The sequence below is a fragment of the Alligator mississippiensis genome, chromosome 4, assembly GCF_030867095.1.
Source record: "Alligator mississippiensis isolate rAllMis1 chromosome 4, rAllMis1, whole genome shotgun sequence".
Lineage (NCBI taxonomy): Eukaryota > Metazoa > Chordata > Crocodylia > Alligatoridae > Alligator > Alligator mississippiensis.
Genome location: NC_081827.1, coordinates 62,863,433 through 62,878,016, shown reverse-complemented (window position 1 = coordinate 62,878,016; position 14,584 = coordinate 62,863,433). Strand labels below are relative to the sequence as shown.

Here is a 14,584-nt window from a genome sequence, read left to right as displayed (position 1 = left end):
TTTCTACAGACTGCTGCTCACCAAGCCTTCCACCTCTTATTTTTGTCCTGTAAGGATACATTTCCTCTTTAGCCTAATCAAAAAACTTGATTGTTAGAATGAAAAAAGCAGAAAGGAAAAAACAAGGTAAAATTAAATCCTTGCGAAGGTGGATCAAACATAAATACAGGGTACTAAAGTGGAGTAACATTTTTGTACTAGAGATATCTTACAGGTGGGTTACCTCGACAACCATTATTTTATTGTGGTTGGCTGTATGGCAGTAACAGGAATGGAGCTAAGTGCACACTTGGGGCAGAATTCAAATCAGCTCTTTAGCCACCTAAGTTCTGAAGAACAATTCAAACTGGCCCAGTAGCAGTGACCACAGCATTAGTTAAACACAACATTTTGAACTTCAAAGTTCCCTCAGAATGGAATTCTATTTCCCTTGGATTGTCTGACAGGTTTTTGAATTGCATAAGTGGCATTTTGGTATGAATGTGCAGGAAGGAATTGTTTTCCAAATTCATAACCTTATACATGTAGATGACTACGTACGTGTATAATTCAGCACAAGTCCTATAAATGAAATGGAGAAGGATCCTCCCATGTTTTAGCCCCCAGGTACTGACTGGTTAGAGCAGGGGTGGGCAAAATGGTAAATCAGGCCAAGGGCCAGGCTCATTTTGCCAGTAACCCCTGCCCACATCACTGTGGCCAGTTTCCATGGAGAACCCAGTGGTGGTGGGGCCATGATAGCATGGGGCCAGGGTTTCCATGGAGACTGGCCCCAGCAGTGCTGGCAGGATGCGTGGCAGGGTGGGCAGTTGCTCCCCTGCTAGGGCTAGGATCTTGCAATGGTGACAGCGTGGTCTGGAGCTGGGGCATGGGCAGCAGATCAGGGCTCTGCCCTGGCTTCGGACCCCATTGTCACTCCTGCAAGATCCCAGCCCAAGAGCAGCTTCCCATCCAGCTGCACATCCTGCTGGTGCTGCTAGGACTGGTCTCCATGGAAACCCTAGCCTCATGCTGTCATAACCCCACCACTGCTGGGATCTCCATGGAAACTGGCAGCAGCGATGCGTGCAGGGGCTGCTGGGAAATGAAGTCAGCCCCTAAGTGTCTACACTAGGAATTCTAAGCATGCTCAGAAACAAATAACGTGGAGCACGTTGGTATGCCTACATCCCCAAAGTTGCCTCTACTGGTAGGTGAAAAAAACCCCACCCTACCTCAAACTGACTTCAGGTCAGACACAGTGGTAAGGTTCATTTTTATCCAATGGTAGAAACATGGGTTGTCATTCTTATCCTGAAAGGATCAGAAAAAAATCATCTCCACTTCCCAGAAACGTACTCTAACCACTCTGAACATAGACTAAGAGTGTTCTGCATCCTTTCCTGGATGTTTAGAATATTTTAAAAAATGTGAAACAACTGGTCTGGCACTGTTAATTTAAAAATCACAAATTGTAAACTAACTAATTTAAAAATCACAAATAGTAACACTATTACTATTAACATATATTACTAGGAGAAATGAAGGAACAATTTCCTTTTACAGTTATGCTCTTTATTTACTTCTGGCATATCTTTCAACATGGCAGTGAAAAATCAATGAAATTCTTTTTATTTTGTTCTTAGTCATTTACATTCAAACATTTAAGTGCTGTAATATCTGTGTTTGTTAACAGTGTCTTTTTTAATTCAGAAAACAAGTAGCTGAGCCTGGAAGCCATAATCAGCCGTTCCACTGGAGTTAATGTCAGAGACAATTTGGCCTTTCATCAACTGACTCCTTTGTGTCTGCAGGGTACTACTGTAAGGGCTTCTAAATAATGACTGAGCTCTTATACTGTCCACGTGCCACTAAACATATATCCCAAAAGTGAATTAAAAAATCTCTCCATAGGAAAAAAATTGCCTCTACTTTTATACATAAAGTGCTACTGTTTTCTTGGGATTGATTCTGTTTGTTTCTATTACAAGGCAATACTATCCCATAATCACTGCAAGTTCTATATTGACACAAAATAGCTCAAGCCTCAGTGATAGAAAGATGCCAAGGGCTAGGCTAGGTTGCAACAACAAAAAGATTTCCTCCTAGCTTGTGAGGGTCATAAGGAACTATAATTTCTTGAAAAAGTAGTATTGATCTGGGACAGGACATAGTCATGGCATGTAGGGGTTCTGCAAAGCTAGCTTCTTTTTAAGTAGCCTGTGGTTTCAAAAACTCCAAAGACCTTTGATCATAACTTACGGAAGGTCCACCTAGTAGAAAACATAGCTGTAGCACAGCCGGTCCCTTGGTTATAATACTACCTCACAGATCTTCTCTTCAGGATGCAAATGTTCAGGCTGGTAGAAGGAAAGGGTATATAAACAACTCTATACAGGTGTGGGTGAATCTAGTCCACTGAATATTAAACACACTGCTGCTGTTATCATTCATTGGAATTGCGTGAATGCAAACAGCACAGGGTGCTATTTTCTGCCTGTTCTTTAATGGTAGACTGTATCTATGCTTTTCTGAGATTCATAAACAGTGACAAAGTAAAATCTTGTCAAGTTATGTCTCTAGGGTGAAGTCACTATGCCCATCATGCTGTGCTTCTCTGGCAGGCTGCACCCTAAACAGAAAGTAGTGTAGTTACATTCATGCGGTGCTTTGGATGGACTAATTAGTACTTTTGAGTGACATAGCCAATTAGGCCTCCCCAAATTAATTAGCCTGCCTGTGGTGCTGCACAGATGTAGCCACAATTGTTCTGGATTCAGAGGCAGCACATGAAAAGTAGCATGGCGTATGTGAGGGTACCAATGCTGAGCACAGTAAGCTTACCATGTAGAGGTGGTTTCTTTGTATTAGCCAAAGCATGCAATTTATACTGTTATCAGGGCCACTGTTTTTGATTGGGGTGCACCCATACATGCAATAAATCACATAAAAATTTAATAATAAACTAAGTTCTAGTTGAATTCTGTTCTCTAATGCTACCTGATTTTGAGCTACTTATTTATTCATTAGTTGTATATACCACTCTATCCAAAGAAGGCTTAGGGCAGCTTACAATAAACTATCAAAGTAGTGGAACTACCATCAAACCCATCCCTCATGCTCACAAAGTTAATCCAATTAAGAAAAGCTTTACATGATGAAAAGTGCCAGGATAAAGCACAAACACTTCTCTCGTCTCTTAAACGTTGCACTTTCTTTCAAAATAGTCTATTTTTAATTACTGTAATGATATCAACTGTTTTCTGGAAACAGCTATTACCAGCCTAATAAGAATTATCTGGATAAAGAAGGGGGCAAACTGAGGGATGAGATAACAAGAGAGACAGTCAGAAAGTTTTTGATAGGTCTGAATGAATTCAGGTCAGCAGAATCAGATGAACTTCATCCCAGGGTACTGAGGGAACTGGCGGAGCAGATCTCAGAGACCTTGAAAATGATCTCCATGAAGTCATGGGAGATGGGCCAGGTACCAGAGGACTGGAAAAGGGCCAGTGTAGTGCACTACTTTAAAAAAAAAAAAGGCAAAAGAGGACAACCCGGGAACCAAAGACCAGTTAGCCTCACCTCAATATCTGGGAAGTTACTGGAGCATATCCTAAGGAAGGCCATTTAGCTGGAGAAGGAAAGGTCAATCAAAAGTAGTAGCTTGCAGAAAAGGCACATAAGAGGGGATATGGCAGCAGTCTTTAAATACTTGAAGGGACGCCACAAAAAAAAAAAAAGGAAAACACCTTTTCTCTCTTACTACAGAGAGAAGGACATGAACCAATGGCTTGAAGTTGCAGCAAGGTAAGTTGAGATTGGATATCTGGAAAAAACATATTCACTGTTAGAACTGTGAGGCAGTAGAAAAGACTGTCTGGAAAAATTGTGGACTCTCCATCACTGGAGGTGTTCAAAAAGAGGTTGGCAACCACTGGTCAGGAATGATCTAGGTTTAACTATGCCTGTGTTCTGCTATGGGTATTTCCCAGTTTCTGGCCTTTGTTGGTTGCTCCTCCCTCACACCCTTTTCTGCTACATGTCTCAGGGGTGTTTTAAGCATCCTGCAAAGGCATTAAGTGTTGGCTACAGTCAAGGCTGGAGACTTTGACTGTGTTGTGCCAGTGCTCCTGGTGGGACCCAAGCTGGAAGTTCCAGGCTATAGGCTCCTGCTCCTCTGGTCAGGGTCAGACTGATCACCCTGTTTGGGTTCAGGTTAGTTACACATAGTTACAAATTAAATCGTCAAGTTATTTTGGGTAGGGTCTGTCACCCTGCTGGTATAGGTATAGCTCACAAATTGCAGAAATATTAAAATATGAATGTGACGGGAAGACATTCTTAAAGGAGAGCCCATCAAGCCTCTGAATGAAATTCCCAACTTATTTTAAAGAAAAAGCTATGGGAAAAATTACCAGCTAAATCCCCTATTCTGCATACATACACATGGTTAAGTATGTTTATGGTCCTATTCAATTCAAAATATATGAGTACGTGCAGAATTAGAACTTCTGATATAAAATTTAGCTTGTTTAGGTTTACCATCTTGAAAGAAAGGTTTCTTGTTCTCAGAATTTGTCCTAACTAGAAAAAGTACTCTAATTCAAATAAAGTTTACCTAGCTTGCTAGCTAAGCCTGGCCTAAACTCTAGCTTTTTCTAGCATAGATACAAATTAACATCATTAGCAAGATTTCTAATAGTTGTATATGAAACAAAGCTGGTTTAAATGTCACAAGACAGAGGAAAACTACCTGCCAAAGACAGGCTGTGAACAGGTTACCAGGTGCTTAACTTTACCAATATCAAACATAGTAGATGAATGAAGCTCCCTACAGAAGCTAAATATAAAAAGGTAATCCAAAGAAAGAACTACACAAAAATGATTCAGCTCTCAAAATAGTGTTATTGTCTTTAAAATCATATTTTTTTTTTAAATAATACATTTGGAATAATAAATTTGGGTTTTGAACTTTTGGTTATCATGTTTTCAATCTTTTTTCCAATTTACAATTTTACTATGAAAATTTCACTGTACACACCTGACTTCAGGAGGTGGAAACTGTTAGAAATATGTGAAATATTTTATAATTTCAGGGAACTGAAGGTAAGAAGGCCAGATCTTCTAGTCAGACTAGAGGCTACAGAATTTCATCGAGTTTCTTCTGTATGGGGCCCAGTAACTTGAAATATTACAAGACTCACAATAACATTTTGGAAGTCGGGAGCAATTAAATCAAGTGATTATAATATATTATGTTATAGCATGAAAGTTCTGACATGCACTATTCTGCATACATCAGTCTTGACCTGTTTATATTTTCCATTTTGCCCCCAGACAACTGCTTACTTAACTGTTATCCCATTTTCCTATCTCTGGCACTATTCACATCATACTATGAAAGGAACCATCTTTTGAAAGATTGTCTGTAAACTACTTTGGGAATCTATGCCCTCAAAAGAAGTTGTAATACTAATGTTCTGTAAGTATATGATCCATGAACCATCTTCATTCATGCTCTAGCTTTAATATGGAACCTAGTACAGAATAGATGTGGATGAAATTCCACTAGAACTATATTCAGACAGGATCATTGTAGAGAGATTCTAATGTGTTTTCCCTGATCAAGAATTTTGTTGTGTTGATAAAATACTCAGAAAGGAGGATTGATTCAAAAGTGGCATCTCCTCCAGAACTAGATATGCCCTACCATCTTTCTACCAGCTCTGCTGCTTCAGCAGAATTCAACTGTGCATCAAACATGCACGACAAGAAGGATTCTCTAACACAGTGGACACTGAAGAGAAATAAAAATCCATGAAGCTAGGAAGAAAGGAGAAGCAACAAAACAAACATGAAAGGAGAGAAACAATGAGTAATAAGGAAGTAAAACAAACAAAAAGCAAAAGCAAACAAAAAGGAGATCGAGGAGCCAGAAATTTAGGGAATAGAGCCACATGTGAATCCGTTAGGAAAAATGTAATTTCTCTTCCCTTGTCTTTTTTATTTGTATCAGAAATGATGTATCATTTTATAGTTTTAAAGAATCTACTACCTTGATAAAAGATGATTCTAGCACAAAAGTAGAACAAGAGTTTAAACTGAACACAGAAAGAGAGAAGAGGTGATGTAACTGGATTAAGATATGGAAGGGCATTTTTTTACAATAAAATGATGCATTAACTTAAAGCTTGCCCCAATCCCTCCCCATTATATAGTTGTGAGTCAGAATTTCCAACATATACAGCCTGTACAGTGATATATCTCTCTGTAATATTATTAAAACCCCACTTGATTTTGAAGGTAAACATCAACCTTTCTTCCCACCACTTAAACTATGGAATAACTGAATCACTTGTGTGGTGTTCAGTGACCTGTGTTATTAGCTGATCATAACATACTTTTCTAGCTTTAAAATGTGCAAATCTTTTAGTAGTCCTTGTATCCCCTTACCATGGCATGCTACTGGTGGCTTAAATGGCCTCCAGATCTTCCTTTTTCTAGTCAGTGGAATAAAACTGCCATTTTAAAGAGAAAACACTCATAGTTATAGTAAAATATCCTTAACTATTGTTTGGCCTATGCAAAAGACCTAGCCACTTTGTTCTAAAACTGCCAGCATAAACACTTCGTACTAATTTTAAAAAAATTAGCTATAACTACACAAAATTACCAATAACTACATACACATACTACCATTAATACAAATATTAGATATTACATTAAAAGAATAATAACTCCACCCTCAGACCCCCCTACAGTTACCAGTCAACATTTGACAGAAATATATGGCTTATCTTCTTTACCTTCATACATTAATTTTTGTGGGGCAATATTTGGCACTCTTTACACAGTAAGACAGGGGTAGGCAACCTTTTCTGGCTGTGAGCCAGAATGACCCACCCCAGGTCAGACGCAGGCAGGAAGGCCCCCACTTCTCTCTGTAGTGGCATGGGAAGAGCTCCTGCTGAAACACCCTTTCCGCAAATCATGTTCATGGACTATATCCAATGGTTCTGGGGGTTGAATCTGGCCCACAAGCCATAGGTTTCCAACCCCTGAAGTAAGATATGAATATGTTTTGTGAATTTATGAAAACATTTCCCAAATATAATACTTAAACATAAACCCATCAGCCTTTCTTTTGTTGACCTTCTAATTTCCCTACTCACTTTCTCCATTCATATTTTTTTCTAAAAATATTTATCTTTGAAAATAACCTCATGATTCCATGCAGTCTCATTACGCTTGGGATACTGTATACTCGGGCATAACAGGTATGTTGTTGAGTTTATGGCCCCATTCCTGCAAATAGAGCTGTAAGCACCTCTTTCCTTACTATTTGATAAGTTACTTGAGAGCCTCGGATGGAAGTCACTATGGAAACACAAATAATTATTATCAATACAAGAGAAACAGAGATGAAAGGCTCCATAAACTATTAGCCTTTCAAGATTTCCCCATGTAGGCTTTCAGTAATAACTTCAGCAGGGTTCCTACTGCACTGAAAATGTGGATGCCTGGCATCTGATGGACTCCATGTATCTGGACTGTTTTTCTGTCTTTCATGCATTGGAGAGTTTCTGGGAATTTATTCCTACATTGGTTCTGTACCTGACTGAGGTAAAGAACGTGCCTCTGTATCCAGCCTACCAAGGATCACAGGTCACCAGCAGCTTCTCAGCCTGTTCTTGTCACTCAGCAGTAATGTTCTATGGGGATTGCTCCAACCGTGAGGAGTAGCTGGGGTATAAGAACACACATGCCTTCTGCATCGGGACAGGCGGGTATGGGCAAAGGCCTGATTACCAGGGATCCTGATTTTCTCGGGTTTAAAAAAATCCCCCATTTTCAGATATAAAAAAGTAACCCCAAATCCACATTTTTCCATGACTAAAATGACACACCACTAATATATAGATACACAATCTAATAGATAGATATAAGTATCTATAGATATATAGCTATATGTATCTATCTATAGATATGTATATACATACCTATCTATGTTAGCCTGTGTATCTATATATTAGTGGTGTGCAATATTAACCACGGAAAAATGTGGATTACTTTTTTATATCCGAAAATTGGGGATTTTTTTTTTAATCTGAGAAAACCAGGATCTGTGCTGATTACACTGCTCGTAGTGAGAAGGCCCCTTTTAAGCAGGCCTATTTGACTTACGAAGTTAACATGGGCTTGATGCTGATGGAGCAATGACTAGCGCCCTGTTATGAAGGGGGTATAAGTCAATTGATTTGGGGAGAAACTAAAAGAAAGCAGGGAGGGGAGTGAGTGAAGTCACAGGTTCAAAATGAGCGCACCAAGGGGGACACTGAGCAGAGCACACCGGCCAGCACCCACTGCGCCTCCAAGGAGTCCAAGGAGCTAGTGGACACTGCCCGGTGAAACTCTGCCCAGTCATGAAGGGATGAGGGGCTGGAAAATGGCACCGCAGGCCTTGGGGGTCCTCCTGGCCAGATACCTATCCAGAAAGGACGCTATTAGCCCAGTAACCAGGGCACCCCCCTTTTAAACAGGCCTATTTGTAATCCTTCAGGGGCGTGGGCCTGCCCTAGGCCCACCATGTAACCTTTTAGCCTCCCTCAGACAGGGAGGCTACAGAAAAGGGTGGCAGTTGATTACGGGGGACAAACAATAAAGAAAACAGCAACAAGAATGAATGTCAAAGGTTCATATCAAAAGCGCCAAGAGGGGACACTGAGCAGAGCACACCTGAATGAGTCTAGGGGGCCCGCAGACACTACCCAGAGAGGGGAACGCACTGGTGCGAGCAGAGCAGCCCCACAGGCCCTGAGGGTCCTCCTCCCAGGATAGGTGTATTAGCCATTAGCTGGGCACCCCTTTTCAAGAAGAAGCCCTGAAGGCAGCTGGGGTTGGTCCCCACCTGCACACAGGCCAGGGCAGTTCCAGCAAGGGAACAAACCCCTCTTGGTTTTGCACTAGGCCTGCGCACCACCAAGGGCACCGGGTAAAGAGCTGCTAGCCGCGGCCCCCTCCCAGCCAGCAGAACAACCAGCGTTACCGGGGCCGCCCCGCATCAGACCGTGCCCGGGGGGATTTCGGGCTCCTCAACACGAAGGCGAGTCGGGGCAGATGTTGCCAGGTCTCTCCTGGATCCTGCTGGGGTGGGGCTATTTCATCATCATCCCCTTCACCCCACGCCCGGCACCGGGCTGGGGGCAGGAGAGCAGCTCCAAGCCCCCATCCTGCCCCCTCAACTGCAAAGCCCGCTCCGCCCAGCCCCGCAACGCCGCCGGCCCGGCCCGGCCCGGCCCAGCCCAGCCCGCCCCGCCCCGGCGCGGGGGAGGGGGCGGCACGCGCCTCATGCGGCACAAGCACAAAGGCAGCCCCGGCCCCACCACGAGGGGTCAGGCGGAGCAGGAAAAACAATCCCCCTCGCCGCCGTCCACACACACGCGGGGGCAGCGGCGGGATTGGGGGGGTGTGCATGTGTGTGTGCATATGTATGTGCTAATGTGTGTGCGCATATGCGTGTGTGCGGCAGCGCGGGCCCGGCTGTCAGTGCGACGGGGGGCGGCCGCATGCCCCCCCGCGCGTGTGCGTGTGGGTGTGCGGGGACTCAGTGCACACACACAGGCCGCCCTGCGGCAGCAGCGGCGGGAGGCGGAGGCGGCGGCGCCCGGGGGAGGGGGCACCTGAGCAGACGCGGGCCATGATGCTAAGCCCCCCCGCTCCTTCCTCCCCCGGAGCCACCGCCCTCCTCCTCCTCCCGAGCCGCGGCGGGGCTGAGCGGGGTCGCAGCCTCCTTCCTCCCTCCGCCTGGCCGGGTACTTTACCTGCTCTGGGGCTGGCTCTAATCCGCCGCCGCCGGTTCCTCTCCCTGCCACGGGGATTATTTATTTATTTCTGCCCCGTGACGTGTCCGGCAGCCGCGGCGGAGGCGGAGGGAGCGGGGCCGGGCGCGGCGGCGGCGGTGGCTGCTGCTGGTCCCGACCTGCCGCCGCCGGGACACGGCACCGGGAATGGTGTCAAGGGCATCAGGCGGCGTGTGGGGCGGAGGCTGCTCCAGGAGACGCCTCCTGGGCCACCCAACCCGGTGTTGGGCCGGCCGGCGGCGGCGAGGGGTGCGGGCAGGCGAAGATCCTGCGGAGTCCCTGCAGCCCAGCCGGGCTGCCCATCTGCTCAGCAGTGCCCTGAGGAGCTGGGGGCAGCCGGGGCCCCTGAGTCTCCTCCTTCCTGGCAGAGCTGGAGCCCCCAGACACTTGCCCTGACCTGACCTCATGTTCAGTCGCTTGCAACCTTGCTGAACCTGAGGCGCTTGGCATGGGGCCTGCAGGCTCTGTGGGCGCAACAGCCTGCAGTTTGGGTGCTGGATCCAGCCCTTTCCAAGAACAGATTTTCTCTCTCTCTATATGGACTGACTGTCTGTCTGTCTGTCCATGAACACCCTGTGCCTCCCGAGCCTGGGGGAGCATAGCAACTGCCAGGGCGGGGCCATGGCAGTGGCAAGCAGGGCTCAGCAGCCGCGGTAATGTCAGCGGCAAGGGTGGGCTGAGCAGGGACCACCTGTGACAGCTGTGGTGGTGTCAGCAGTGAGGGGGGGTGGCAAGCGCCGAGTCGCAATTGGTGACCGCATGAACAACGAATGCCCCCAGCAGCTGGGGGGCACCGCAACACTGGGCTTGGGCCTGCAAGTAGGATGCTCTCCAAAAGTTTTGGAAATATCTGAAGCCCCAGTTGGGGGGGAGAATGTTTGCCAGTAGTAGGGCCGCTTACGGTACTGGAGTGACTCTCGGATTTGGAATTTGTTTTGGCTAATTTGGCTTGGAAAATGGAAAATTTAAATTAAAAAAAAAATCTATATCTATCTACCTATTGCTTCTCAGCTTTGTGGCTCAGATCAAGTGTAGTCACTACACTGGTCTGGTACTGGAGCCAAAAAGGATTTAAATGGCATTGTACAGTGGAGGGTGTACCCCTTTCCAAATGCACTGCAGACATGATACCCTACGAGTCTTGTAATTAGCTTCCCAGTGGCCAACTTCCAGTGGGAGGATCTCAGCTACACACCTACTTTATGGAAATGGGGGATTCCTCCCTAGCTTGTTCCTGTGGCTGTTGGCTGAAGGCAAGCAAGACTCAAGGACATCCAAACCCCAAGCCTCCGGGCTTGGGCCTGCTCGTAGGGTGCCTGCCAATGGATTTGGGAGTATCTGAAGCCACAGGCTGAAAAGTAGGGTGGAGGATACTTGCTGGTTGCACCACCACATATGATGTTTGAACGATTGATTTTTGCTCAGTGAAAAGGATTGAACTGATCTGGCTAATTTGACCTGAAACATGAAACATTTCCCAAAATAATATATATATCATAGAATCATAGAACATTAGGGTTGGAAGTGATCTCAGGAGGTCATCTAGTCTAACCCCCTGCTCAAAGCAGGACCACCCCACCAACTAGATCATCCCAGCCAAGGGTTTGTTGAGGTGGGCCTTAAAAACCTCCAAGGATGATGATTCCACCACCTTTCCAGGTAACCTGTTCCAGTGCTTCACCACCCTCCTAGTGAGAGAGTTTTTCCTAATATCCAACTCAAACCTCCCTTGCTGCAATATATAGATATTTCTTTGGCGGGTATCTATAGATCTGTATAGTCCACACATGGGCAAATCTAGAATTTTGAAGAGAGGGATGCAGATGGTAAAGTGTGCCATCACATATGAAACAGCACACATTTTTATCTGGTTAAAAAGAAACTAGAAGCTTTACTAATACTTCAGGGGCCAAGGACTGTACTATTTAGCTTTAAGATTGAAGCAAAAACAAAACTAACTTCATTGGAATGAGTAAAAAAGAATCTGCAGGGCTGTGAAATAGGAGCTTCTTTACTAGGAGCTTCATTACTAGGAACAAACTGGCAGAACAAAGTCTGGCCCGATTGATGGAACATCAAGACTGTTAAAAAGGAGAGAGGGTTGTTAACATCTGTGGAATGAAGTCTTTAGAAGGAGTCAGGTAGATTATAATGAGCCATGAAGTCAAGTGAATCCTTCAGCACAGCCTGACTAGAAATGCTGCTGCCACTGCTAGGAAGTTGGTTTTGAACTTTGGGTGGACCAGGAATTAAAAGGGAGCAATTAAAAGGTGCAAATGCACCAGTGCACCCCAACCACCCTGCATCTATCCCTGAGTCCATATTATAATACATATATAGTCCATATATAGACTATGTCTCTATAGGGAGAGTCCAAATTATATATGTGGACTGTCTATGTATCTATGGACCCTATATACATACATATACATACATATATAGATAGATGGATAGATAGATAGATATAGTCCATATTAAACACATTCAGGTTACTTTTTTCTTTCCTTTGTTTCAGAGCAAGGACTTGAAATTTGGTGGTTGGTTGGTGTTTATATTAGGAATACACTTTGAGTTATAGTTGCCTTTAAAAAAAACTTGATTTCACACATCCTCGGAAGAGGTTATTTAGAGAGAGAACTAAATTCTTCCAAACTTCTGTAGGTCGGGTCCTCTGGAAAAAAATAGTGTGTTTCTTCTTATTTTATTACTTTTATATCTTAATCAGAGCCAACCTTTTGGAACACAATGGGAAGTGAAATTTTATATACACTGGAGAAAGGTAAAACTGTATGTGGAATGGGAAGATGTTCTGTTTTATTATGTCAATGGGAGAGAAAGGAGGATTTTTTAAGTGATTGTTTTTGGGGAAAATATTTTTATTTTACAATTTGTATGAATATTTGTTAAACTCTAAGATGCCTAAACTTGAAACTTGAATGCTATGATGATGTATTGTATTCCCCTCCTATCCCCACTTTCTTTTCCTTTTCTTTCTTTTTTCTTTTTCTTTTTCCCCTTTTTGGCACCATACAGTGTGGTATATCATCTGCCCTGATTACAGGCTCTTCAGTATAGTTAGGGGCCATTTTGTCATATTTTTTACAGCACCATACAGAGTGAAGCCAAAAATTCAAGCCTACTGAAATGCAAACAGTAAGGCAATCCCTTTTATGCAAATGACAGGCTTTTCTTTCTGAAATAGGCTGAGTAGCTCTAAGTTGAAACATGATCTCAGCCAATATTCCTTCTACTACTAAGGTGCCCATGGTTAGGAAATATATCAATACACTTAAAAGAAAGGCCAGCAAAACAAAAGACAAGAAAAAAAAACAAGCAATGATTAGTCAGAGTGTGGGGGAATAAGCTTCAATAAAGGCCTGTTGCCAGATTCTCTCAGTTACATCCATGCCACCTCAATGATGTCAATGGGATTGCAGTTGTGTGAATAAGTACAGAAGCTGGCAAAAGATCTTTCATAGAGAAGCTGTCCATATTCAAATCCAGGCTGCATGGTTAGCATGACAAGCCCTGGCAGCTGTTTTCCATGGAAAGCCTATTCAGGCACACACTATTCCCCTAGAAAAATTATAGACAATGGAAAATCTTGGATATTACCTGTAAAATGCAAAACAAATAAATGGGACCATGTGTTTTTGTGCCTCTAAGACATCTAAGTGTTTGCTGCAACTAGCCTCAAAAGCACATCTTGCCTCCAGAATATGATGCTCCTGATCTACACAGAGAGATACACAGCTCAAAACAGGGAGACCTTGGTTCCAAATCCACCTCACCTTAAGGGAGTCAGCTATATTTCCTACTTCCCAGGAAAGTGCATTAACCACAGCATCAGGTTATGGGTTAGACATCTTCCACCTGTCCTGTTGAACCCATGCCACTGGGCAGGAAAGAGTGCAAGACTCATGGGGTCAGCAAACAAGCCACTAGGAACATGAGTAGCCCAGTGAAGTGTGCATTTTTCTGGGATAGAGAGATTTCTGGTCCTTGCTCCCAGTTGCCAGTACCATTTCTATATTTTGCATTAAATAGTCATTGAATAAACTGCATAGACATAGCCTCACAAAATTTGGGGCAGTGACCAATTAGTAAACACCAGAATAGAGTCTTTTTCCTAGAGATTTCGTGGTTTTCTGTACATTCAGAAGAGCAAACTGTCATTATGTAATATGTCATGATACAACTTGTGATTTTCAGGAACAGTATAGTATAGCCTTGTCCACCATCCATTGAAGGTGATTGGGATGTCCTGTTATTCATTCTATCTGCAACAGCGTGGTAAGGACCTAGCAAGTTGCTTGTTGTACATCCTCAAATCCCAGTCCAGAGCTGCAGCAAGAGTCTGTGTTATGGGGCAAACATACGGAAGTGTTATTAGACAAAAACCTGAGGTACTCACTACTTAAGGAGCATGAACAATCCTGCAGTTTGGGGTGGGGAGGTGCAAGTACATGGGTATTCGCTCTAGTAGCCTGATTAAGTCACATACTGAGTCAATCCATTTTGTTTGCTTGAATATTTCATGCAATTTCACTTGCATATAAAATGTTTCAGTTCCTCTTCTAACCTGTTGTAGAATGTTGCTGCATACCACCACATGTATGTCTGCTTGTCTTAGCAGGGAGCCTAGACCTGTTCTCTCTCAAGTGGCTGCAGTAAAGTTGGGGCTGCAATTAGGTTTGTCATTCTTTTCTACAATGTGCATATTTAGATAGCTGACAGTGTAG

The 14,584-nt window shown here is 43.9% G+C and overlaps 1 protein-coding gene across 4 annotated transcripts in view; it reads right to left on the bottom strand.

The window, feature by feature from the left end:
- Positions 1-10,006, bottom strand: part of SLC16A7 (solute carrier family 16 member 7) — a 150,519-nt gene extending 140,513 nt beyond the window's left edge. The window contains exons 1-2 of one of the 4 annotated variants that reach the window (XM_059726044.1): positions 9,029-9,229; positions 7,203-7,359 (exon numbers count right to left, since the gene is read on the bottom strand). The gene's annotated coding sequence lies outside the window, so the exon portion shown is untranslated. Of the gene's footprint in view, positions 1-6,435; positions 6,654-7,202; positions 7,360-9,028; positions 9,230-9,803 lie in introns of those variants that run through there. The other 3 variants (XM_059726042.1, XM_059726043.1, XM_059726046.1) reach the window with 3 other exon arrangements.
- Between the last annotated feature and the right edge of the window lie 4,578 nt (positions 10,007-14,584).